This window comes from Harmonia axyridis, chromosome 1, assembly GCF_914767665.1.
Source record: "Harmonia axyridis chromosome 1, icHarAxyr1.1, whole genome shotgun sequence".
In the NCBI taxonomy this organism is placed as follows: Eukaryota; Metazoa; Arthropoda; class Insecta; order Coleoptera; family Coccinellidae; genus Harmonia; species Harmonia axyridis.
The window spans coordinates 79,704,355-79,731,081 of record NC_059501.1 but is presented as its reverse complement, the minus strand read 5'-3'; positions in this window follow the sequence as shown (position 1 = coordinate 79,731,081).

Sequence of the window (26,727 nt, the reverse complement as noted above, 5' to 3'; positions counted from 1 at the left end):
CTCTGCCTGCCGCCCCTGTAGGTGTGGGGGGTTTGTCGAAGACAATGCCAGATTCTCGCTACTCAAATAAGAACGTCTCGAGTTTCTGTTCGTGACTGTTTCGTGAACATTTCTAGAGTTTGGGTGTTTTTTAGAAAGACAAACATTGAAATTTGAGCTGCGATTGTTTTGGGAGGAATGAGGGGTGGTCTGGGAGTTGGTGTGATAGGGATACTTGAGGGGGTTTGCTGTAATGGAAGTGCGAATGAAATTTGATGCTGAGGATGTTGGGAAATACACTTGAAAGCGTTTGTAGTATCGATAACAAACTGTAGGGAATGTAACAATTCCATCAGTTCGAAAGTTGAATTTCAAACGAAAATTTTATAAACGGAAGAAGTCGGAGTAAAACCATCGAATTAGCAAAAACGCACTCCTAAGTATGCCAAACTAATGATGAATTTGAATACGGAATTTCAGTGCTTAGAATCGAAGCCGGAGTTCCCCAAGGATCGGTGATGGGACCGCTGCTGTTCAATTTATACATGCCAGACATACCAAAAATGAATAGATACAAGATATCCTTGTTTGCTGATGACCCCGTTACCTACTTACTATCACAAATGAGATCAACAAGGCAACATCCACTTCTACTACCACAGAAGTGTTCAGCAAAAGCCAAGAGGATGCTAAAGACCTGGAAGGTTTCAGTTTGACTTTTCTTACTGAAGACGATCCACAGCCCATGGCTAAGATAAGTTTCAACTTTTGGAAGCTTTGCTAGACGATGGTCGCCTAGTTATAAAGGCTAATAGTTTTGAAGGCCAGTCTGGTGATTATCAGCCAGGGCCATCTCATGCTCAACATAATGTTTTTTTGAAATATATATTCTTCTGTTCTTGTTCTTCCTTTAATTTGTTCGTTTGATGTCAATAGAACTCGGAAAGCAATAGCTATATAGTCAGTTACAGATAGACTGAAATAAACTGATGGAATGCTTCAAAAAATGGAGATTCAGAGTGAATACGACGAAAACAGTTGCAATCTTCTTTACAGAAGCAACAGTAAAGAAAGAAAAAGCAGGAAACGTCAAGATAGTAAATCAGACGATAGAAAAAGGAAGCAAAATACCATGGAGCACCTCTAGACGAAAGAATGAATTTTGACAAACATCTAGAAGAAAACAGGAAAAAACAAGACAATTGCACAGGAGACTGTACCCGGTGCTCAACACAAAAAGTAAACTTTTCCTAGAAAACAAGCTGAAGATGATGTAAATAGTGCTAATACCAAGCATTACGAATGCAGGAGTAACCTAGTATGATACGGAAGACAATAAAAAAGATCACTTACAAAGTACACTGAATAGAGTAATCAGAACAGCGCTTAGATCTTTTCAGATTTAACAATTCAATTAAAAATATGAGTTATAAATGATCAATTCACAAATAATTTTCAAAACTTTATATATCTACCTAATAACATCCTTCTAAGACTAGGGACTCTCTTGAATCTACTAAGAGTTAAGATTCGCAAACTCTGGGGAAGATGGTCAAAAATTTATACCTTGATATATGGATGAACCTAGAGGTGTTCGTTTTAAGAAAATATTATCTCTTCAAACTTAATCTAAATTTTTCGCACTTACTCTAATAACTTAATATAATGGAGTTATAAATTTTCAGTATGAATCCTGTAGGAGTCCTGCCTACAGATTTATACATCCACATGATTAAAAACCATGAAAGAGAAGCCTCTTCATCTTATTTGAATAATACCCAAGGCGAACCTTCCAATTCCAACTGAAAATTATGACCAGATAACATCGCGTTCAAAGAATACGCAGCACAACAAAGCTATAAAAACAACAAAACAGCGTTAATAACGAATCACCCATCATAGTGCACTTAGTAAGATGTAAAAGTTGTCCCATACGCAATGGAAACGTCCGTATCTGCGTTTGCATGTGCCTAGAATTCAAATACGAATCCAAGCCCCCTTTGGAACGAACGGCGATTTCTGAATTCATTGCCGTGTTTCAGATAAACATTGATTAATGGATATGGTTCGTGGGACTTTTCCATGAATCTGAAATTTGATCATTATCGTCTATGTATTCAGTCCATTCGTGTTGATAAAACGGTATGGAGATTTATACGGATTTTTTGAGGCAGAAGGAGCGATACATCAATCTGGAATTGTTGGTTGTGTATAGAGCCGTTTTGAATGGGATTACGCATAGGCGTAACCTGAGATTTAGTTCCAAGTCCAATCAGGTAAATGCAAATGCTTCATAGACTGGGATGTAATAAGGATTTGGAAGGTTTTGGAATGGCAAGATGGAAAACAGATAGAGAACAAGATCTCTAGTTTGAATTTGAGTAGATCGCTATATCATTTCATTAGAATCTCTGTATTTTTAAAATTTTGTGCTGCTAATGATTTTCAAATGCAATTCTATTCCTCCTTTTAGCCTTCACCAAGTTATAATAATAATAATATTCATTTCTAATATACTACTAATGGTATGAATTTATGTAGCCAAATAGACATCGAAAACCTGCAACGCATAAAAAGAACTGTGAAGACAAAAACACACAATCACTACCTGAATAGCAGCTTTGAGAGGAAAACACTGCCGAAGAATAAAAGAGGCAAGGGTTTGCTAGAAGTCATGGAACTTGCTCATGGGCAAATAGAAAGCCTATGAACATACTCCAGAGACCAAGTATGTCAGAGGTTTACTAAACATATTGTGAAGCAGACGAATCAACAACTTGAAATATCAGAAAGCTGCTAAAGGGGAAAAGTCCCTATATTGAAAATATTTCAACGAGGTGAAATAGGATCATGTCGACATTGAAGCGTCGAACTATTCGCTCATATCAGGTGGGATGTATTTAGAAACGGAAGGTTTTCTTCTAGTCATCCAAGATCATCGAGAAACTGATGAATATAACTATCACTGACAATTGACGCCTTGGCTCGTATAGTAGGGAAGAGGTCGAAAAAATTTCATTTATATGGACATCGAGTATCAATTGAAGTACAAGCAGGGAATGATTTCAATGAAAATCGTCATCTTAAAAATTGAAGTAGTATCAAAAAAACTTAAGAAAAATATCATGGAACTAGGACTTAGTGAGTATATCTAATGTATTTGCTTCCAGCTTTATCAAGGACTGTGAGGAAAATCCGAGCAGGGACGGAAAGGCTCAAGGATCGATGGGATTCCGTGGACGAGGACCAGAGAGGCTACAAGTTCCAGACACGACCGAGATCTATCCTTCTGATATTTCGAATATCCGGGATTGAGTGAATGATCTCCTTAATGCACTTAGGTGGAGTGAAAATGGCGACTGTGAGGTGCGTTTTCTCTCCCACACTGAGTGGCTGGAGTCAGAATAATGTTACTTCTCAAAATGTATAAAAAATATATAAATTCTTGATCTATGTCTTAGAAACTTTTCTCTCAGAACAAAAAGAAATATTCTCAAACATTCCCTGAAGAAAAAAACCTTGTTTTTTTCGATTCAAAAAAGATGAGCAATAAAGACAACACTTTACAACATTTTGTCTTTTTCTTGAAATCTTTCATGGTATCTGGTGACTTGAGATTTTGGAGAAGGCAATTGTATACACGAGGAGCCAAAAACACATGTGACTTCTGACCTCTAGTCCGATTCATCAATTGTATCACAAAAAATTGACCTGTGATCTTCGTTCAAATAAGCTGATCTCAAGTTTTTTCCTGATTAACTGCCATATTCGAGAAAAACAGTTGTCTGACCTCCATAATCGCAGCAAATTCAAAAAGGCAATAACTGAGGTAACTTTTTGTTTCTGAAGATGACAACATCGTTTTTGCAATGTTTCTTGAACGCTTAAATGATTCTCTCCTACAATGTGGTTACAAAAATTTCAAGGATAAAATAACATTTAACATAATACTACAGCACTTAATCTGATAATTTAACACCAATTTTTACATAATAACGCGGCAGAAATCTATGTATTATTTGCAAGTGCAAAAAGTAAAAAGACAGTGAGCAGCTGTAGGTGAAAACGAACTAGACGATAAGTTGAAAAATCAGATAAATGTTATTAAATTTCTCAGTTATTCTACAGAAATATTGTTTTTTCTTGATTCGAGGGGCCCCAAGTTCTCAGAGATTTAAATTAACGGGAGGTTAGAAGTTATAATGAATAAAGCTCGTGCTCAGAAAGTCTTCATTAGGACATCGTATCGTAAGCCACTCTCAAATTAAATTTCTGTTCCTAATGATTTCATATCGAGTAATCGCTGGGGCATGAAACTGAAGAATTAATTAAATATAAAAGTTGAAGCGACTTCTTCTAAGATTTCCCCTAGGATTTAGCGAACGTTTATGCACACTGTAAATACCGAGTTATAGACAGCGTACATACCTATACCTACATCATACCTCGCATTTTCAATCTGCTGACGGATGAACTGAGATCTAAATTTTGTACATTGAACTCCTGCAGACTATTCAGCAAATATGTTAAGAACTATTTGAAAGGAACTGATAGAGCTAAAATTGCAGATATAATTAATCAGAGATAACAGTATCCAACATCTATGGACCTGAAGTCGTACCTTGCTCATGAGGCTGCCTCAATGCTGCACTCGCAAAATTAGTGCACAGATTTTAAGGAATATACCCTCCATGCAACCAATCGGTTTTTGGAGGAAACTATGTTTATTCAGCACCAGAATGTCTTTTTTTTCTTTTCCATTACCATTTGAGTGACTTTTATTGCTGCCCATGGACATTTTTCATTTTGATATTGTTCCAGCATATATTTGTTGAGTTTATTTTCTTTTGTAAATTGAATCAATGAATAAACATGAATCATTATTATTATCTCTTCACTAATTAAGTCCCGGACATAACCAGTAAAAATATATTGTTTTTTCGAAAATTCGACATTATTCGTGGACTTAGTCACCTTCAAGTATGAACTCGGCAATATAACTTTTCTGCATATAGTTTCGTCTTTGCATTTGAACTTGGCCCAAACCTCGCCGATCACTTGTTCACTAAAGCCAAATATCTTTCCCATGAGCATTTTTTTGAGGTCTCCAAAAAGCTAGTAATCGGGAGCCAAATTTGAAGATGAAAGCATGGTGGTCATCAAGCTGATGAAAGGGCAATTCGTTCAATTTGTCCATGGTTTTCAACGATTTGTGACAAGGATCATTGTCTTGGTGAAAGATCTTTTGAATTGTTTTTTTTTAACGTTTTTCTTCATTTCTGCACTCAATCAATCCAATAACGTTATATAAAGTTCACTGTGGATATTTTTACCTTTGTCAAGATAGTCAAAGAACAATATGCCATGCACCTCCCAGCATATGGATGCCATAACCTTGCCAGCTGATGTTTGATCGCTTTGAACGGCTTTCACCGACTGGTTCCAACTCAGCTAATGCTCTCTTTAAGTTAGAGTGTAGTGATAAATCCTGTTTATTTCGTTTGAACAGTTTTAAACAGCTTTAGGAATCGGCAATGCGTTGTTGATTTTGATCAGCCAATATATTAATAGTAAACGATGTTATGATTGATTTAATATCATTGATTCCTATGAATTCGGCTTCCGAAGGACCATGAACGAGTGTATGATTGATTGCTTGGTTTACCAAAATGATCATCCGGCTCGAAGGACCATGAACGTTTGTATGCTTGATTTGTGGATGGAAGGAAAATACGTATGATTTTCACTTGTTTAATATGTAAACACAAACGCTGAATTTAACTGTAATGTTGTAATGTAATAGTAGTAGTAGTAACTTGTGAATACCAAGTGAACGAATATTTGTTGAATACTTGAATGTGAAATGACTGATGAATACTGTGTTACTTACTGATGAATGAATGAAAAAATTATTAACTGATGAATATTACTGGGTGAATACTGAATTAATGAAAGCACTCTCTAGAGGTGGGACCATGGTGCGAGAAAGCATCGAGTAGAATCACAGTAGTTCTTTTTCTTCCTCTGTAAGCCTTAAGTTTAAAATTTACATTAGCTGAAAATCATTTCCTGTATTTTTGTATGTTTTCTGAAATAATTGCCGCATTCGAATGGTCAGATCATTCAGCATCATCGGTGGTTCTTCGACCACATTCAAAAACAGCATACTACCTGTTAACCGATGATGTTGATAGAACAGAGTCTGAATAATACTTATCAAGTTATTTCCTAGTTTCTAGGTCTTTTCTATCTAAAGTGATCGTGTTTACGGTCGACCGGACCAAAAAAATTAAATTTGAGAAGAGAAACGTCATCAGTGAGTTGAACCTTATCGTTTGAAACCATTTCTGGCTTTACAGACATAGTGACGAAGTAAAAGAGCGATCTTGTCGGTGAACGACCGCTCAACAACCCAAAACATGAAAGAATTTAATAGTATATAATGTCGTTAAAGCACACCTAAACGAAGTAACCCGAATGCACAACTCGTCAACGCTGAATTCAAGACCAGTAGCTCGATCAGAGAACCAGGCCACGTCTCTTCCATGTCTTCATCCGTGTCTAGCATCCTAATTATAATTGAGGCCGGCAAATCAACAGAATTCGCTCCGACCAATTCCAGACATAATAATAATGAGTTATCGGCTTCTATTGGATCCAGAATTGCACCTGGATTACGGTCTATTCAATTCTTCCCCAAAACCCCAAGTTATTACGGAGATGTACGAGAACAGCGGCGTCTATTGGAACCAAGTTTGGATCTCCTCTCTGTGGGGGGTTTGGTTATTTTGTTGGATATCGAGGTAATAAGTTTGTTGGGAGGATGTGGGATATTATGGAAGTTGGAGAAAAACGTATATTGGATCTTATGGGGAATTATGATTTGCTATGTGAGGAGAATGGATTCTGATGGTATTAACGGATATTGGTGATTGGACGATATGTGATGTGTGTTTCTGAATTGTCTGTATCAGTTCCACTTAAATGTTTTTTTTTCAACAACAATATTGTAGAATCTGAGATGGTTTGAGTCTTAGCTGCCTACATTTAGAAATTCTCAATTGTAATAAACCATCATTTTTTGTGAAAAACAGTTTTCCACAGATCAAGAGATGTTATTTAGTTCTTAAAGTTTTGAGCTTAACCTTCATTCAATACTTAATCTCTTTTGGAGCTTGGTATTAATGAGAAAAAAGTCGTATGGCATCTGTGCGCCAGGACCAGGACTTGATAATAATAATAATAACATATATTCATCATCAAAGTTTACAGATACATGAATTAAACAAAAAGTACTCCGTCAAATTAAACTATCGATTTATATGAGGAACTAATGACATGAATATACAAAAAATAGAGAAAACCAAGTGAAATGGTTTTCTGTGAGTAAAATCATCATCATCAAAACTGATAAGTGAAGCGATCGAAATAAATTTTGCTGAAATTTCCTATGATTCCGATAATGTGATTCTTCCATAAATAATAAACATAAATAGAGGGATTATACGCAATATTAACATATCCTCAACATGGTTAGATTACGTTGTCGGATTGTGATATATTTTCAAATCCACAATTTGAATATATCATCATATAATATTGTATATTATATTGAATGAAATATATTTATTTGAGTGATTCCCGATTAAATATGCAAATTTCAATATTTGGAAAACGATATTTTTCTATTTGTCGAATTCATAACAAGTAGAATCTTTTCATCTCCGCGCGCTTCATGTCAAACTTGACGTTGGGAACAAAATTTGTTTACTGAAAATGGCATATCTATCTATGTTTATTACTCGGAGGATCATTCATACTGTGCGATTTCATCTTGCTCGAAATTAAAGCCTTATATCGAAAAAAATTTCAATATTGCGTGACCGATATGACTAGGTCGAATATGTAGATTTTTGAACATGCAAAATAATTATTCCAATATTCATGCCAAATTTTAGGAGTAGCCCTTAACCAGAACCTTATGACCAAATGAACCATACCTAAACAATGTCATCATATGGCTAGATGCCAAGAAATCACATCTCATTTATATCTTCATAGACACAGTTATGTAGTCTTAAACTGCTCAATTGGCTCATGAATTGAACCTACCCTCAAAAGCTTTAGGTACTATAGTCCTGCCAAAAGAATTAATAATGAAAAATTATTTTCCATATTCACGAACTGTAATTCAAAGAAGAAATACCAAACAGTTCGATTACGAAAGCAAGGTGTAGCAATAACTGAAAATGTATTATGAAGTAAACGTGGTTTTCTCCTTATTTGATGTAACATCAATAATATATATGAAAGATTCATGCGTTTGGAGTATATGGTGTTTTTGAATTCACTTCTCACTGGATTTCTCACCCGACTTCTCACTTCAGCTCGATTGATGAATAATTGAGAAAATCGTGCGATAAATAATTTATCATTTGATTTATTTCATGCAGTCAAATGTTTGCAATACCTCATGACGGGAGAAAACTATTTAGACTCAGTAAAGGAATTTATTAATTTTGACGTTTTGAAATACTGCTGTATCAAATATGTATATGGGGTGATATTAATAATAATATTGTCAACGCCAAATTGCGGAAAAATTTTTGAGATTGAACCCGAGAAAAACTTGGCAATAGTAAATCTATGGAAAGGAACTGAATGAATTTCTTTCTTATGCACAAGTTACTCGAAGAGTATGAATATTTTAAATTGATTTTATTGCTCTTTTATTTGCTGCTTAAAGATTCATGTTTTTTTTATATTTTCATCATTAATCTTATCCGTTTGTTTTAATTGTGCAGTTAATTCATGTTAAGTAGGATCGTTAGCATAGCTTCCTCAGTTAATTTGTTAGAAATGCGAGAAATGACTAGTAGAGAATTAGGTATGTATTTTCATGAATGACCTCTTCATAAAAATACATACCTTATTATCCTCTAGTCATTTCTCGCATTGCTAATCAATTAATTTATGAAGCTATGCTATTTATGAATTTTTATAACTGAAACAAAGGGACGTAAAATTATATTCAGCTAACAGGTTGCCGCCTAGCATAACATGGCCTTGAAGATTATTAACAGTTGTATTTATCATCAGTGTTCATCAATTTCGATGATACATGTCAGAATTGAAGAAGGCGACCAATCTTATCATTATTGAGACACAGAACATTAGAAATTTCGAAAATTCTTTTCTGATGAAAGTACATATGAAGCCTAATTTTTGTATAATCTTTCAATTCAGAAATTGTATGTGTAAAAAATTGAAATGTCACATAATATTGCAAAAAAAAATTATGAATAACAACGAATTTTGTTTTCATCTCGAGATCGATTTTCATCTAAGGAAGCATGGAGTAGTACATGATATTCCATGAAACAAGTGCAAAAGGCATAGATATCCTTTCACTTGACGAGTTTTCGAAAATATTAGTGTTAGAATGAGCCTCCGGTTCGAATATTGGATCAATGGATCACCATTGACTGTAACGTTCTGGCCATCATCGTTTTTGAAGAAGTACGGACCAATGATTCCACTAGCCCATAAAGCGCACCAAACAGTCAGTTTTTCTGGATGTAACGATATTTTGACATACACTTAAGGATTAGCTTCAATCCAAATGCGGCAGTTTTGTTTGTTGACGTAGACATTCAACCAGAAGTGCGCTTCATCGCTAATGGACGTAGTGCGCGATACGTATTCTGCACAGAACGATTATTTTCGAAATAAAATTGCATTTTTTGCGAGCGTTGTTCAGGCGTGAGTCTACGATAAATTGCCAAACCAAACTGAGAATAAATCACTTGACAGTTGTTGAATCGGTCGCCATCTCGAACAGTAATGCCAACTTAAAGTTATACACCTCGAAAAAAAACACCCTTTAGTTCTTCAATTTCTTCGCACCGATAACAGATATCCTATTTTTCCTCTTCTTTTTTTATTTTTTTTATTATCTTTCAAATTTGCTGATAATCACTCTTGTTCTTCTCTACGTCTCTTCTTCTGTTCTTCAGTTCCAAAATCTCGTCTTTCATACAGAATTCATTTTTGATCTTTTTAGTAGCCAGAAACTCATTGCCAATCTTTACAAGCCCCTCAGATAACCTCGATAGATTCTACAGACCCCAGACAGTCTTTACATTATTGGCAGAATTTCTTCATATTATTTTTTTCAACTATTTTTTCACATGGTTCTCCTTGTTTGATTCTACTCATATTTTTCCTTTTTTCTTCAACAGTATCTTTCGTCTTTTTGAATCTGAGTTTCAGCACAAAGTAGTAGAGAAATATTATCTACCCCAAAATCACCCCAATCTTACCTCTCCCCAACTTTCAGCTCACACCGACTCTACACATTCCTACTTCTATACGTGATTACAAAAACCATACGTAAAAGCTAGTCGTTCTATATGGAAATCCCGACCGGTAACGTATACTTTTCGCTGGCGGTATATTTCAAAGCAGAGTGCGCCCGAGGGAGATGAAATATTATTCTCCTAAATTGTCCCTATCGCGACTTGTTCATTTTATTCAAATCCAGGAGTTCTCCTTACGCCTGGGAAAAATCTCATACCACCTATATACCGCGAAATTTACGAGGTAAACTTTCCAATACTCGCCTCTCTCCGCAATCAAGATATAAGTGCGCCCCGAAACACTGGAATGATAGAAATGCGTTTTAAAGTGGCTATAAATCCACGAACAAAGGGAATAATGACGCGGGGGTTGAATGCCGTTAGGTGACGCAGGGGCGCAATACGCCACGTTGGACACCCTGCTGGGAAAAGCGTTTTTCGCGAGAAAAAAAAAAGTTGACTTAGCATCGAGAGCTTCTGAGCGATGGTTCATGCTTACGTCACTATACGTCGTCTATTATATACCTTTGGAGACTAAGAAACTGTAAAGGTACCCAAATATACAGGCTGTTTAGTTAATAATTGAAAATATCACATCTCATAATATTGAGCTCGATATATGAAGATTTGAAGCAAATTATCTAGATATAAGGCGTCCTGCCTGAGGTGCAGAGTGCTTTATTTCAAAGCTTATAATCTGTCATTATACTTCCCGATATCTTGGCCTTTAACTTCTTTGAATTTCAAAGTACACTTAGAAAAATTAACTGATTCTTCATTGCCAGCACTATTCGAACGACAGCTATGGCCTCAGATTCTTCTGCTGCTGAATACTATTTGGTTCAATAGTGCTCAAGTTCATGAACGTTTCTTTAGAATTATCAGTAGAACTATTAGCTCCACAACTTTACCTACATTAGTTGCCAGTCCTATCACATAAGCTTCCGCCTCATATAGGGTTTTTTTTTTCGAGGTATATAACTTTAAGTTGGCTTTACTGTTCAATATGGCGACCGATTTGACAGCTGTCAAGTGATTTATTCTCAGTTTGGTTTGGCAATTCATCATGAATAGACTTATGCCTGAAAAACGCTTGCAAATAGTGCAATTTTATTTCGAAAATAATGGTTCTGTGCGGAATACGTATCGCGCACTACGTCCATTAGCGATGAAGCGCACTTCTGGTTGAATGAATAAACAAAATTGCCGCATTTGGAGTGAAGCTAATACTCAAGTGTATATCGAAACAGCGTTACATCCAGAAAAACTGACTGTTTGGTGCGCTTTATGGGCTGGTGGACTCATTGGTCCGTACTTCTTCAAAAACGATGATGGCCAGAACGTTACAGTCAATGGTGATCGGTATAGAGCCATGATTACTAACTTTTTCATTCCTGAATTGAACAACCATGATGTCCAGAAGCTGTGGTTCCAACAAGACGGCGCCACATATCACACAGCTCGTGCCACAATCGATTTATTGAAAGCCACGTTTGGTGACCGCCTAATTTCACGTTTTGGACCTGTGAATTGGCCTCCAAGATCTTGTGATTTAACACCGCTAGACTACTTTCTGTGGGGATATGTGAAGTCATTGGTCTATGCGGATAAGCCACAAACCCTTGACCATTTGGAAGACAACATTCGCCGTGTTATTGCCGATATACGGCCACAAATGTTGGGAGAAGTCATCGAAAATTAGACGTCCAGATTGGACTATATCCGAGCCAGCCGTGGCGGTCATATGCCAGAAATCATATTTAAAATGTGATGCAATAAGATTACCTTGCAAATAAATAAAATTCATGTCAATCCAATAATCCATAAAAATAGTATGTTTTATCATGAAGCCAGTGTTGTAGGTTAATTTGTGGCGGCTTCTCATAAAGCTCCACATAGCAACAATAAACACAGCACTCGTTGGCCTAGAGGTTAGGATGTAGACTCACTCACCGAGATACGACGAGGTGCCGGGTTCGAGTCCCGGCGGCTCCCGATAATAATAAATTCCCCAAGCGTCTGTGACACGGCACACACAAATATTCCAAAGTCACACTGATGAGTCCGGTGTGTGTACCAGGGACGAAACGCATAAGTAGGCATATGTGAAATCCTACAAAACCAACCATAAATGAAAAGAAATAAAATCTTACTTACGTTACTTGTTCTGATACATCTAATCGAAGTAAATAAAATTAAAGAACTTCACCATCCTACTTCTATCTAAAGAAAACCTAGTTGGAATTTTATTGCAATGGAAAGCTATTCTGCTCTTTCTATCTCCCTAGTGAAGGAGGATAATCCAGGTGTTTTTCTAATAGAATCGAAACTTATCCGAGAAACTCTGAAAAAAGCTGTCCGAATCCAACCCTGGTGACGCATATGGCTGAATGTCACTTGGGCAGTGACGAATGAAAAAGTTTATTTCCCCCTTGAACGGAAACTTTTAGGCACGTACTTGGACGGCATTTATCCCTTTTCAAACTTATTACGGGTTCTCCCCGAGTCTATCCATTAGGTTCGAAGTTCCTTCGACAGCCAGTTTCAAAGAAAAAAAGGGCAGCAGTATGCCACACTGAAATACCGCCTTTTTTGTCGGAAAATCCGTCGTAAAACAATGAAATATCGCTAGAGGTAAAAAGCTAGGTTTTGATTTTATGACTGGAGACAGTTGGAGCGCGATTGATATTTTAAGGAGGTCCCTATAGTTTGTCCAGGAAAAGCAGTTGATAATATGAAATTTCAAAAATAAATATTGCTTTTCAGAGGGAAATATTTATAAGAAATAGTTCATTCATAACATATTGCTATTCAATAGCAATGTCAACATATTGTATTTGCGGAACATGTTGTAGATGTAGATTTAGGGGAGTTTTATTGCACCGCGGCTTTATGGTCTTTTGTGCCCCAATCAGAGCTGTTCACGGCATTATTTTACAGCTTGCCCCCCAATTCCGGAGTTCAAATGTACTCCAGTATCGGAGATAGCTTCAAGGAGGTTACTCCCTCACTTCTTATAAGTCTCTTGTCCAAAGCATTTTTGCGTTGGCTATCCGGAGTGTCTTCCTCCTCCCCACAGAATCTGCACTCGTTTTCTTCTAGACTCATTCTGATGAGAAGCTTCCTGAAGCAGCAATGCCATGTAAAGAATCCATTGAGGAGATAAAGGTCATTCTTCTTTAAGCTCCAGATACTTTATCTCGCTGTATCAGAGTTGAGATGAAACTTTTGGAGTGATCCTACCCAGAAATATTTCGCTAGAGTGTTTCCCTTATACGGTTTTTGTCTTCTCCTAAATTCTTTTTTGTAGGTGTATTAACTTTTACCACAGAAGGATTCGAAGCCAATGAAAATAATTTGTACTGCTCTTCTGGTAAGAGCTGCAGCCAGACTTTTAGAAAGTTACGCTATATCACATTTCTGATATACTAATAATAAATTAATTTTATGTTATTCAAGAAATAAATTGTTATACTAGTTATAAATTTATTTCAATAGAAACAACCTCTCAGTATTTTCAAACTGAAACATACATACTAAGTTCATTTGAACACATCTTTCGATTGCAAGTAGATATCTCTGCCTGAAAGACACTTGGACAGAGACCTAAAGATGGTGAGCATTTGGTGCCAGCTTCAAATAGGTTATACTTCAGCATTAGCCGTCATTTTGGAACCATCTGCAACTAATGTCACTTCATAAAATGGAAAACTACTTTAATGATTTTTGCTCAAAAATAGAAAATGAAGTGAATGAATTAAAATGACAGAACATGTCTGCAATCTGTTACTCATCATATTCGATCATGTTGTTTTTTTTTATGCTCTTACGCTTTTTCGTTGGTTTTTTGTATATCCCCAAGACTATTCTCATTGGCCAATTTGTAAAACTAGGCAGCATATTATTTACCTATTTGGAAGTAGAAGTGTAGTCTTTTGTATATAGACAAACTCAGTCTAACTACAAAATGTTCTGTTTCGCGAATGAAATTGAAAAAAGTGGAGGTATATTTTCAAAAAACAAAAGGTATTCAGCTGATAGATTTAGGAAAAAATATAAAAATGGACTCTCAACATGACATGAATTCAGATAATTCAACAATATAATAATTTTCAAAATCCAGAATCATACACCAATAATGATAATTAGTCAGGTCATTCAAAACCTAACACTAGGACTGTCACTAGGACTGTCAGTACTCAATGCAATGATGAGTAAAACATTACAAACTATTCTGAAAATGTGCAATTCATGAGAAAATGATATATGACATACATTAATGAAGTTGACGTTTTTCAAAATTCATGGACAAATAATTTCAATATACGTACCATGCTTTTATATTCTCACCTATTTCGAATTTATATCGGACGGGCCATATTTCAATGGAGCAATCCTCAATTTCCAAAACGACCCTGTTCAATGGTAATCTGGATTGATTATACAATACATTAAATGCTTATTTAGCTCGGGTAAGCCCAGCAAGCGAATAATTACACTATTTTGCAAGATATGGAGGTAATCAGCAGATCCTTTGCGTATTATTAAACTGCATTCAGTGTCTGGCATGCTAATTCCTTAAGGTCCTTGACTTTACAGGCCGTTCAGATTATTCAACGTTGATTTTTGAGAGCTCATTCTTCGAACCGATCGCTTTATTATTTCGTTAAAATGACTGTATTTTTAAAATTTTGTCTCAAACGACAAGGTTTGATTCACTGAGGACGAATCCGTGGTCAAATTATATTCTCTTGAAACTTTCAAAGTTCGGATTTTGAATGCCGTGGTTATGTTTCTTTGTTAGGCAAAATTCAACTAGGGCTTCCATGAATGTGCCTGTGAATTTCAAAATTACAGGTTCGATCGAGAAGGAAATATCCATTTAGTTGTGAAGTGATGACTAAAAGCTTAGTGAAAAATTTCATGTTGATTGCTTTATCAGGTTCATAAAAGATTCAAGCAGAATATCTAAAAAATTACCCAATATTCCTGGCATGATAAGAACGGACTAAAGATTGGTATTGATATGAAATAGCAATTTCAAGCTTCCTGCAAAATTTTAAGCTAATCACGTTTTGTAGACCTCAAAATTAAGTGAAAGGAAAATAAATTTGGCTCTAATGAAGAAGAAGCAATTGCCGAGATTCAAGCTCATTTCGAATCTTTTGATAGAGAAGTCTGTTAAAAGTAAAAGCAGCGTTGAAGAATGGTAGATCGGGGTCGGTTGAAACATTTCAACCAAATAGCTTGCTAAAGCCACAGCGTATTTGAAAGTGTGTTATAAACGAACTTTAGTTATTCAATTATCAAATTGTTGAGGTTTAGGCGGCAATTTATGCTTTCAAAAAGTCGTCCAATAGGAAATTGTTTCTACTGACCCCATACCCGGCCGATTGAAACGGTGAATGTGTTCAATTGAAATAATAATAATATTTAATAATATTAAGACATATATATTGAGAATATTAAAAGATATAGTTCCTTTTGTTGTTATTCATGAATCTATTTATTTTAAATCGCTCCTTACATTAGCATCAGTCCCATGTTTGAACTTGCAATAGAAAAATTCTAGCAACACCGATTTCTTACTTACACATCAGACGGTAAGTCACTACACTCCGTCATTATACATAGGTCTAAACTTTGCTTCCACCGATTTTTCCGAAATTCGAAACTTTATTGTAACACACTGGTTATAAATTTATGTTTTGAAGTATTGTTCATCACAGGCCACTACTTTCTCCCATCTTTCGGGCAGTGTACGAATCCTGCCTTGAAAAAATTGACCATCTTTTGAAGCGATTCACGAATCGATCCAATTTTTACTTCTTCATAGGACCGAAAGTGCAGGTTAGACAGGCCGTGTGCCATTGATCGAAACAAGTGAAAGACCGAGGAAGCAACGCCTGGAGAATACGGCGGGTGGGATAGGACTTCCCATTTCAACGTTTCCAAGTATGTCTTGACCACTTTCACAAGGGGTCGACCATTGTCATGCTGTAAATTAACTTCATCATGTCTTTTGTTGTATTGCGGGCCTCTGTTTTTTAATGCTCGGCTCAAACGCAATTGCGTTCGTTAACGATCGCCTGCGATTATTCCACTCGGTTTTAACAACTCATATTACACGCCTAACTGGTTACATAAAATAGTGAGCATGACCTTGAAACCGTGAATATCGTAATGAACCCATTTTTCGCCTTGAGTCGCAATGCGATGCAAAAATCCCTTCTGTCTTTGCCTTGCAAGCAGCTATTCACAAGCAAACAAACGCCGTTCAATATCTCTCGGCTTCATCTCGTACGACAACCCAATTTTCTCGTTTCTGAATTATTCCCATGACTTTCAGGCGTTTTGAAATGGCTTGTTGAGTCACTCCCAATGATCCTGCCAATTCTTGTTGCGTTTGACACGAGTCTTGATCAATTAATGCCTCCAATTCTGCATCTTCGAAAACCTTCTCTCTTCTGCTGCCATGCTAGTCTTCGACGTCAAAATCACCGTTCTTGAACCGTTGAAACCACTCTCAATACGTCTTTTCACTAATAGCGGCTTCACTATTTAGTATTTGAGAGCATAATACAACTCCATCTAACCCCCGCACTGTCCTTTCTATACAAATTGTTACAACCGACCCCGGTCTCCCCTAAATGTATCACCTTAGGAGGTAACTTTCATTTCAACGACGTTATTGATTGAAGTAGAATGTTTTAAGAAAAAATTATGCTTCTACTGGTAACACCCGGGACTTACTAAGGGAGGTGTTACATCCACCAGGAACAATCAACCTTTCCAACCCCAAAATCAAACAACTAACCCACCCTTTCACAGCGTTAGCACTCAGCCACAATCTCCCGTATTCATAACCACGAATCCATAGTTATCCCCCTGTGATAATCATCTGAGTTAAACTAGCACGAGTCTCATGTTTGAACTTTTAATAGAAAAATTCTAGCGACACCGAATTCTTCTCAACACAACAGACGGTAAGTCACTACACTCCCTAATTATACAACTTTCTCCAACCCCTGCAGTTTCCAATACATATGGATTGTTTCAACCATCCCCTGTTACAACCGACCCCGGTCTCCCCGACATGTATCACTCTTGCAGTTAATTTTTATCACAACTACGTTATCGAATAAAGTCGAATTTTTAAGAAAAATGCTTCTACTGGTAACACCCTGGACTTACCGAGGGAAGTGTTACATCCGCCCGGAAGCAATCAACCTTTCCAACCCCAAAATCAAACAACTAACCCACCCTTTCACAGCGTCAGCACTCAGCCACAATTTCCCGTATTCATAATCACGAATCCATAGTTATCCCCCTGTGATAATCATCTGATTTAAATTAATACACGTTGGATTTGATATTCTACGGCCGTTCGGTTGGCCGTACCGGAGCGTAATAACGCGGACGTGTCGTTGTCGTTAGCTCAATAAACAACTCGTTACCTTCATTTACATACGTGTGTGATTACCTTGTCCGACATGCAAAATGTTTGGATGTGCCGTAATGGCCTACGTCTGGCCCGAACAAAATAATGAATTGATTCGTTTCGATGCTGGCTGATCGTAAATTAGGGGGGTTAGTTTTGTGCATTTGGTAGCATTGGAGTGTATAGGAATTGTAGTTTTCACTATGTGGTGGTTTAGTTAGACAGTTTTGTTACGTCGGTAACAATTGTTATATAAATTACATTTTCTATCAATTCAATTTTAACTTTATGATTTCTGCTCCATCCTCCTAGTTGGATCAACTTTTCCCTGATAGTGAGTATCATTGATAAAGAAGGTATACCGTGTCAGATCCTTAATTATTTTCTGAGCGGATAATTAACAAAAAACATTATATTAGGTAAAGAATCTCCCCCATCAACTTTTAAAGTAAGGTAAGATACCTATCTTAAAACTATACAATATCAACATAATATAAATAAAGCTTATACAGGAAATATACATTCAGTGAACATTGATAAATATTTTTTTTCTACAAGAATGCACTTTCAACTCTTTTTCTACATACATTTCAAGTCACAAAGGGACAATTCCTCGAGAATGCGGAAAATCCACTGATATTCCTTTTTCGCACGCATATGCGTGCGGGGAAGAAATAGCAGTGGATTTTTCCGCACGCGAGTATTGAAGAATAAACTAAATGTTTTCATGTCTCTATGCAGCAAAAGCCGAATTATTGTCAACTAATGAACGGCATGCAGTTTTGTGCAAAAAAATAGCACTTTCCGCACTTTCTAGGAAAATTTCTATTATTACAAACACAGTGTATTATTATCTGTTAGTATAACAGTTTGAATAAAATTGTAAAAACATTACAATAACCTATTACGAGACTTTTAATTGGCAAACTCATTATTTGTATCACCATACGAAATCTCATTGATTTGTATATTTTACAAAGCGTTTAGCAATTAATGATCTTGAACTATTGAATATTTAGCTCTGTATACTTATAGGAATAATATTCCTATGAGTATTATAAGTATACAGAGCTAAATATTCAATAGTTCAAGATCATTAATTGCTAAACGTTAAACACCTATATTCCTGGAATATAGGAGTTTATTTGAATTTTTAATGAATATTTTAATTTTTCTCCAATTTTTGAATCTTAGCATGTATAATAATTAATATTCAATTCTCTGCATAGAAATAAGAAATTAATAAGCTCAATTATGCCAGCCTTAAAATTTGCCGCCTTAAACAGGTTGCTGGTAAATCCGCCACTAAATCTCGGGAACCTTTTGGATTGAAAAATATCAAAGTAATAGCAGATTTGAACACGTAACTAAATAAGTTCTAGGCCTGGCGCACAAATGGTAGTTGTTTCGTATGAAAACTTTCTAGAAATAGGTGCTTGTTCTCCGCTGATCAAAGTTACACCATTGATTCCGAACGCTGTTTAGTGCTGTTTAAGCGGAATAAACAGGATATTTTGCCATCGATATGTGACACTGAATAAAACAAACATTTATCACTACAGTCCTGAGTGGTACAGGGAGTTAGCTGAATAAAAAGCAGTCTACAAAAAGCGTCCAAAGCGACCAAAATCTGCTGCAGGGCCCTCTCTCGAGGCCGGTAAACCAATATTTTGCCGGGGCGGCAATTATTGGAGGGCGTCATTTTCTACCTCTGCCGGCTGATCCGAATTCCTAGAAGAATGTATTAAATTATTTTTTTCAATTCCCACAAATTTTTCATACCTGATTAACTTGTGATTAACATGGGCACATTCGAATTTAAAATAATGGTTCTGTCAAAATTCGACAGAAAAACCTGAAACCGGAGAGTCTCTGCTCTGGAGGGGCGGCAAATATTGAATGGCAGAATTTTCTACTTTTTCCGAGAAATCTGGATTCCTAAAGAATGTTGTTGCGTCAAGTGAATTTCACGCAAACTTTACGGGCAGTTGGAATATTCAGAAAGACGCATTTAGTTCGAGAAACCAACCCCAGCAGGTACAGCGAGGGCTAAAGATAGAACAAGAGCATCCTTGGCGCCACATAGGTGCTACATATGGTCACTCTGAAGTCACATCTAAGGGCAAGGAACGAAGACGTGGACCAATCAGGGACCTGGATGGCGCTTTGGTATGCAAAATCCAAAGCGACGCTTAACATATTCAGTACGCTCGTAGCTGTGACCTTGTAAACATATAACTTGTACAGCCAAATTCAATATATTAGTTAAGAAATCCGGTGTTTAATTATCCCAATTCAATAGCATTACAGTTGACCGATTCAACCAAAAACAAATGTATTGAATAATTAGCTCCTTGTCGCAAATCGATGAAAATAATGGCCTAATTGAACAAATTGCACTTCCAACTGCTTATAACACAATTTATCTGACCCTCAATGATTACTGGCTTTTTGTAGACCGCGAAAGAATGCTTCAGGATGAAAATTCAGCTCTAATGAAGAGTGATTGTCGAGGTTCAAGCCAAATCCGAAAGCAAAGACGATTTTTTCACAAAAAAGATATTTACACGTTAGAGGAGGGTTGGAGTACATGTATCATACTTGAAGCTGACTTTGTTGACAAATTAAGTCGAATTTTTGAGAAAAAAATTTGTTTTCACTGGTAAGGCCTGGGACTTTTTGAACCACTTATTAGTGTAACCTCAACGGGCTCATGAAAGAACGAGCGCTCCAAAGCTCCTGTAAATGTTCTTGAACTCATACAATTTTCTGTACCACTACCAACGTCCAAAGCTAAAATCTTAGTTCGTTCAACTCAAACAATACGGGTAAACACTGTAAACAACATGTATATCACATTCAGCAGGACTAGTGTCATCCCATTATCGATCGATCAGAAGATCCTGCCAGTAAAGGCCATTCCACACCCAATCAATCATAATAAAACAAGCGTGAATATTGACACAACGACACAGGGGTACTTAACGAACTACTAATCACATTTAGCTGGCCCACAATAAAGCCGAAGGTAAAAATAGTCTGGTCTACAAACATTGTTGTCCTTCAGGCTCCCCATCAAACGCCAAAAACGTCGCAATCAAAGCGATTGAGAAAATTGCGAGGTAAAATTTGTCGTCATTAATCTTTACCCTTCTCCCGTATTAAATTATTGTTATTGGAGCGGACTGTCTCTAATTCCCCTGCAATTTTCAATTTAGAGTCGACGGTGTACCTCCAGATGTTGCCGTAATGACCACATCAGTGTGTCATTATCGTGGACAAAAATGGGAGAATGAATATTAGTATAAATGCTATCAAATGGTCTGAGGTTTGGTACTTGGAACGATGTGAAGGCATTGTGTTTTGATGGATTTGTGTAATTAACTTCTTTTTGTTGGTTTAACCATTTTTTTCTGGGTGATTATTTATAGTGTAAGCATGTCTACGTCGAATTTAGAGTTAAATGGACAATAAACTTGTAGATCGTGATATAGGTTAATATACGTGATTTATTCAGTCTCTGTGAAATGAACCAATCAGAGATCAACATTTACCAAATAAATTTTGTTTAAATAAGTGGATATTGCACATAACATTTTCATAGTAGTGATATTTGATTGTCCATTTTGGTTTTCATTTCATCAAGAAAGTAGTGGTAATTGGTATATCCATCATATTGATTTGAAGTAAGCGATCCATTCTGAAACAGCATCTGAAACTGAATGGATAGCTTTGAAACCTCCATGAAATTTATAAATTGGACAAGTATTCACCAAGTAGTCAATGGTTTCTTCTACACCATACTCACATAGTGGGCTTTCAATATAGAATGCCATTTGAAGAGCATACTATTGCAATTACCATGGCCAGTCCTGAGTTGGTTTACAGTAAAATGTTCCAAGGCAGATTGAAACCTGGAAATTTCTCTGAAGGATTAACGACTTTTGTTGAACTGCATTCCGAACTCCAAATTTCTTTGTCTCTTTTATTATATTGAAGAAAAGTATCAATCCATAAAGGTTTACGTGACTATCTGACAGTATCTGAGAGTTAAGCTACAAGAAATAAGTGCCCCCCAATATTTCTCGACTGCAGCCTGTCTACGAATATGAGGAGGAAGAACAGGGTGCGGCAGAGCCGATTGACGAGTTTTGACAGGTCATTGCTAGGGATGTGGTGGGGGCAGATAGGTGCGAAAGGGGTTTTTGTGTTCCTTAGAGTCAGTAGTTTTTAGCCAGCACCATGATTTGGACCGAAATGATTCGGAGCTTGCCGTTCGGATGTTTTTCGAAAATTACCGTTCTGTGATCATGACCTAGCGGGCATCTGCGAACATCTGAGACAGATGTTCCCAGGAAGACTGGTTTCACTGAGGGGGGACTTGGGTTGGCCAGCGCGCCCACCAGATTTGAGCATCTGCGACTTCTTCATTTGTGGCCACCTCAAAGATAAGATCTTCGAACATCGTCCCCACACCCTGCCAGAACTCAAGCAGCGAAAAACCGAAAAATGCCGGGCCATACCGCTCGAGATCTGCCAAAAAGCGATCGAAAACTCCGAAGATTGACTACATCAGTATGTCGCTGCTGACGACCGCCATTTGAGTGATATCGTTTTCAAAACTTCAACAAAAAACTATATTTTCTACTGCTTCGAATGAATAGATCCGTTTTTCTCCAACTTTTTAAATTTTTTGTAATGGCCCTTTGAAACTCGTCAGTTGACTCTGCCGCACCAGGTATATGTGATAGTATTGGTGACCAATGTGCAGTTGTAAATCTAGTAGATCACTGATAACTTTCACAGAAAAGTTGAGCTGTGCATCAATTTCATCAACATGAGTATTCAACTGCAGAAAAGAGTGCTGGCATCAGCACACCATGAAAAACCAGCTAATTTTCGAAGAATATTATTCCTCCATTTCAATTTCCTACGTAAATTTCAAAGAAGAACTCCAAGATATTTGGAAAAAACGGGTGTTTTTTTCGAAGTATATAAGTTGGCATTACTGTTCAAGATAGCGACCGATTCAACAGCTGTCAAGTGATTTATTCTCAGTTTGGTTTGGCAATTCATCATGAATAGACTCACGCCTGAACAACGCTTGCAAATAGTGCAATTTTATTTCGAAAATAATGGTTCTGTGCGGAATACGTATCGCGCACTACGACCATTTTATTTTGTTTATCGATGAAGCGCACTTCTGGTTGAACGGCTACGTCAACAAACAAAACTGCAGCATTTGGAGTGAAGCTAATCCTCAAGTGTATGTCAAACCACCGTTACATCCAGAAAAACTGACTGTTTGGTGCGCTTTATGGGTTGACGGAATCATTGGTCCAGAACGTTACAGTCAATGGTGATCGGTATAGAGCCATGATTACTAACTTTTTCATTCCTGAATTGAACAACCATGATGTCCAGGAGCTATGTTTCCAACAAGACGGCGCAATATGTCACACAGCTTGTGCCACAAACGATTTATTGAAAGGCACGTTTGGTGACCACCTAATTTCACGTTTTGGACCTGTGAATTGGCTTCCAAGATCTTGTGATTTAACACCGCTAGACTACTTTCTCTGGGACTATGTAAAGTCATTGCTCTATGCGGATAAGTCACAAACCCTTGACCATTTGGAAGACAACATTCGTCGTGTTATTGCCGATATACGGCCACAAATGTTGGAAAAAGTCATCGAAAATTGGACGTCCAGATTGGACTACATCCGAGCCAGTCGTGGCGGTCATATGCCAGAAATCATATTTATGATTCAAGAATAGTTATTTATAATACAAATGCAGAAGGCATTGATATTCTTCCACGAGTTCAAAATTCAATGAACGAGTGGTAGAATGAGCCTTCTGTACGAGTATTATACATTATTTTCTCTAATTCATTGAATTTTCGTTGAAATTAATGAAATATTTCCATTAATATAATTTAGTGATTTTTGCAATGAAAAATGTTGGTTGGCAGAACTAATTTCTTTAAGGCAAATTGATGAATTGACAGATAAAGCCGTGGCGGAAAGTTCGGAGTACCAACATAGAATAATAAAATATAACCATGAAAACTGTGCGTTTCTGATATATTCTCGCACGATTTTGTTCTACAAGATGTGGAAAAATGAACGGAATTACCACAGAATTAGAGAAATTAATAATTCGAAACTACGTACAAAAATTAATTTGAAATAATTGAGTCTTCAACCATTCTTCACCAAAATCACAGTCAAAATAAGCGGATAGTTAAATCGACTAAATTCATATCTCCCTCCCTATGTACCACATGATTAACATCCCCACCTGTCATATCCCAAAGCCATTTAGTGGTAATCACAAATTCAAACGCGAATCCAGGAAGCGTATGAATATATCAGAGTGATTTTGCATTTTCCACCTCGACCCGGTAATTTTATACGAGTTGGCGCTGAAATCAATCAGCAGTAACATGAAACTGCAGCTTCCGAACCGAATGGACCATCTCCAACAGTGGCATGTCGGTGTCGACCTGTTAACTATCGAATTACCCCGGTATTGCAGGGGTAACAGGGCGGTATGTAATCCATTATCGAGGTCTCTTTGCTCCGTGAATTCTGAACAATTGGGTTCATTTCGGACAGGTATTGAGAGCACATACGGCTATTCTATTGAATTGGCTGTATTTTTCTATCGGATGGAACATAAAGCTTTGGCTGGAATAGGTGAGGTGAGAGTTAGTCGATTGCCTTCGTTTTGCTGTTATACTGGTTGACCAATAAGTAGGTATTCACTGTTTTTATTAGCAATATGTTGAAAACTGTCGACTTTGTTAAGATTTAATTAAGGAGGTTCCGTTTCACTGCAAATTAATGGTCTTTTGTGCCCCCATCAGAACTGTTCTCGCCATAAACTGATTTACAACTAGACAGTTCCAGAGTTCTTATGAACTCCAATATCTGAGATGGCTTCAAGGAGGCCAATTCCTCACTTCTGCAAGTTTCTCGTCCAAAGCATATTTTGCGTTAGTGATGGAGAGACATTCCGTCACCAGGTGGTTCGGAGATACTCGTACCCTCAGAATCTGCACTCGTCATTTTCTGCTAGACCATTTCTTATGAGGGGTTTCCTAAGGAGACAATGCCCCGTGAGGAATACAGTGAGGAGATGTAGTATATTCTTACTAAGATCCCAGATACTTCTTAGATCTCGCAGTGTCAAAGTTTCGAAGAAACTTTTTGTAATGATTCAAACCAGGAAGATCACTCCAGAGTGTTCGGTTTCTTCTTTTTTCTGAAACTCTTTCTGGTATATAGATTTGCCTATAGCACAGTTCCAGGTCGATGAAAGGTGTTTGTGCTCCTTTTCTGGCAAGTTTGATTGCCTCTTCATTCCCTCTGATTCCCGAATGACCGGGAAGCATTTTTCCGTTTCCTATGTGGCTAGCTCAACCAGTTGCTCTAATCCATTAGGGAACGGAGAAGCACGAGACAACTCCGTTCCCTATGTGGTTAGCACAACTCGCACATTTATTAACCATGCTTTCTGCGCACATGCAAAAAATTGTGCATATACATCCATATTGTTATTCTTATGTTTAAAATTCGAATTTTTTCTTTGGATCAGGCATATTTTCGTTGGGTTTCATTTAATTTCTAAATTCAACTCTTTCATTGATAGGTTCTTCATTTATAATTCTTAAGATCATTGGGTAATTTTACGACAATAAATTTTTCAGGTAAGATCGAAATTCGGCTGATCACAGATCGTCAATTCTGGTACCGCTCACTGATTCTTCGTAAAGCTTACGGTTTTTTTGGGTTTAATAATGGATACTGATTTACGCTTTTCAGAACATCTGAAGACTTTACTCATGAGGGCATATTCAAACTTGAGACTTATATACCCCAACCGGCATATACTTGATATGAAGACCAAGAGAACTCTTTGTGAATCTCTTGTCTTATCCCAATTCACATATTGTGATTTTAATTATGGGCCGTGTTTGACTAAGATTAATCGCGATAGAATTCAAAGAGTGCAGAAGTCGTGTTTCAGGTTGATTCATGGTGCAAAGAAGTATGATCCTATTAGTTACAAAATCAGGGAGGATGAGAGTCTTTTTATGGAATCGAGGAGGAATTATCACCTAGGTACTTTCACTCATAAGCTTCTTTGTAATGCCGAGGCTCCACCTTTCCTCAGGAAGAGATTCGTTCATCATAGTAACGTTCATTCGAGAGTTACAAGATTTCAGGATAAATTTGTAGTGCCGAGACATAAAACGGCTTTATTTCAGAGAAGTTTCATCTTTCAGTCAATAACATTTTACAATTCCCTACCGAATGAGTTCAAATTGTTGAATATCAATAAGTTCAAGTTAAAAAGTATTTGTTGTGTGAGCAATAATCGATGTATATTATTTCAAGGGTGTGTATGGTTGTTATCTTCATGCTGTGGGATTCGGGTGCTCATTGGGTATACATTTCATATTTTGTTTTATATGTAGGTATATATTGCTGACTTGTTAATTATTATGTACTTGTTGGATGCTAGCTCATTGCCGGTTTGGGGAGGTTTGAGTTTGAATAGCAGTCTGCTAGACTTCGCCTTCCGCTGCTAGGTGATGGGTTCATGTATTTCTCTATTTTCTTTTGTGAAATAAAGACGTCATTTATTTATTTATTCATTTATTTATGTCCAGGAGAAGTTGCAGCCTCGGGAAGATTATCAATTTTTTTCTGGGAAATTTCAGATTTTTACCTATAATTTCTGAAATAATGTACTGATCGCCCAACTGCAAGCCTTTTCGTTATCTAAATAGTTGAATCAATCAAAGAAATGATAAAATAGTCCCATGAAGGATTTTTTTTTAAATTTCTAAAGGTTTGGTATGGAAAATCTTACGAAAATTTTTCGACAAAAATTTTTCAGGTGAGATCGAAATTCGGCTAATCAGAAATCGTCAAT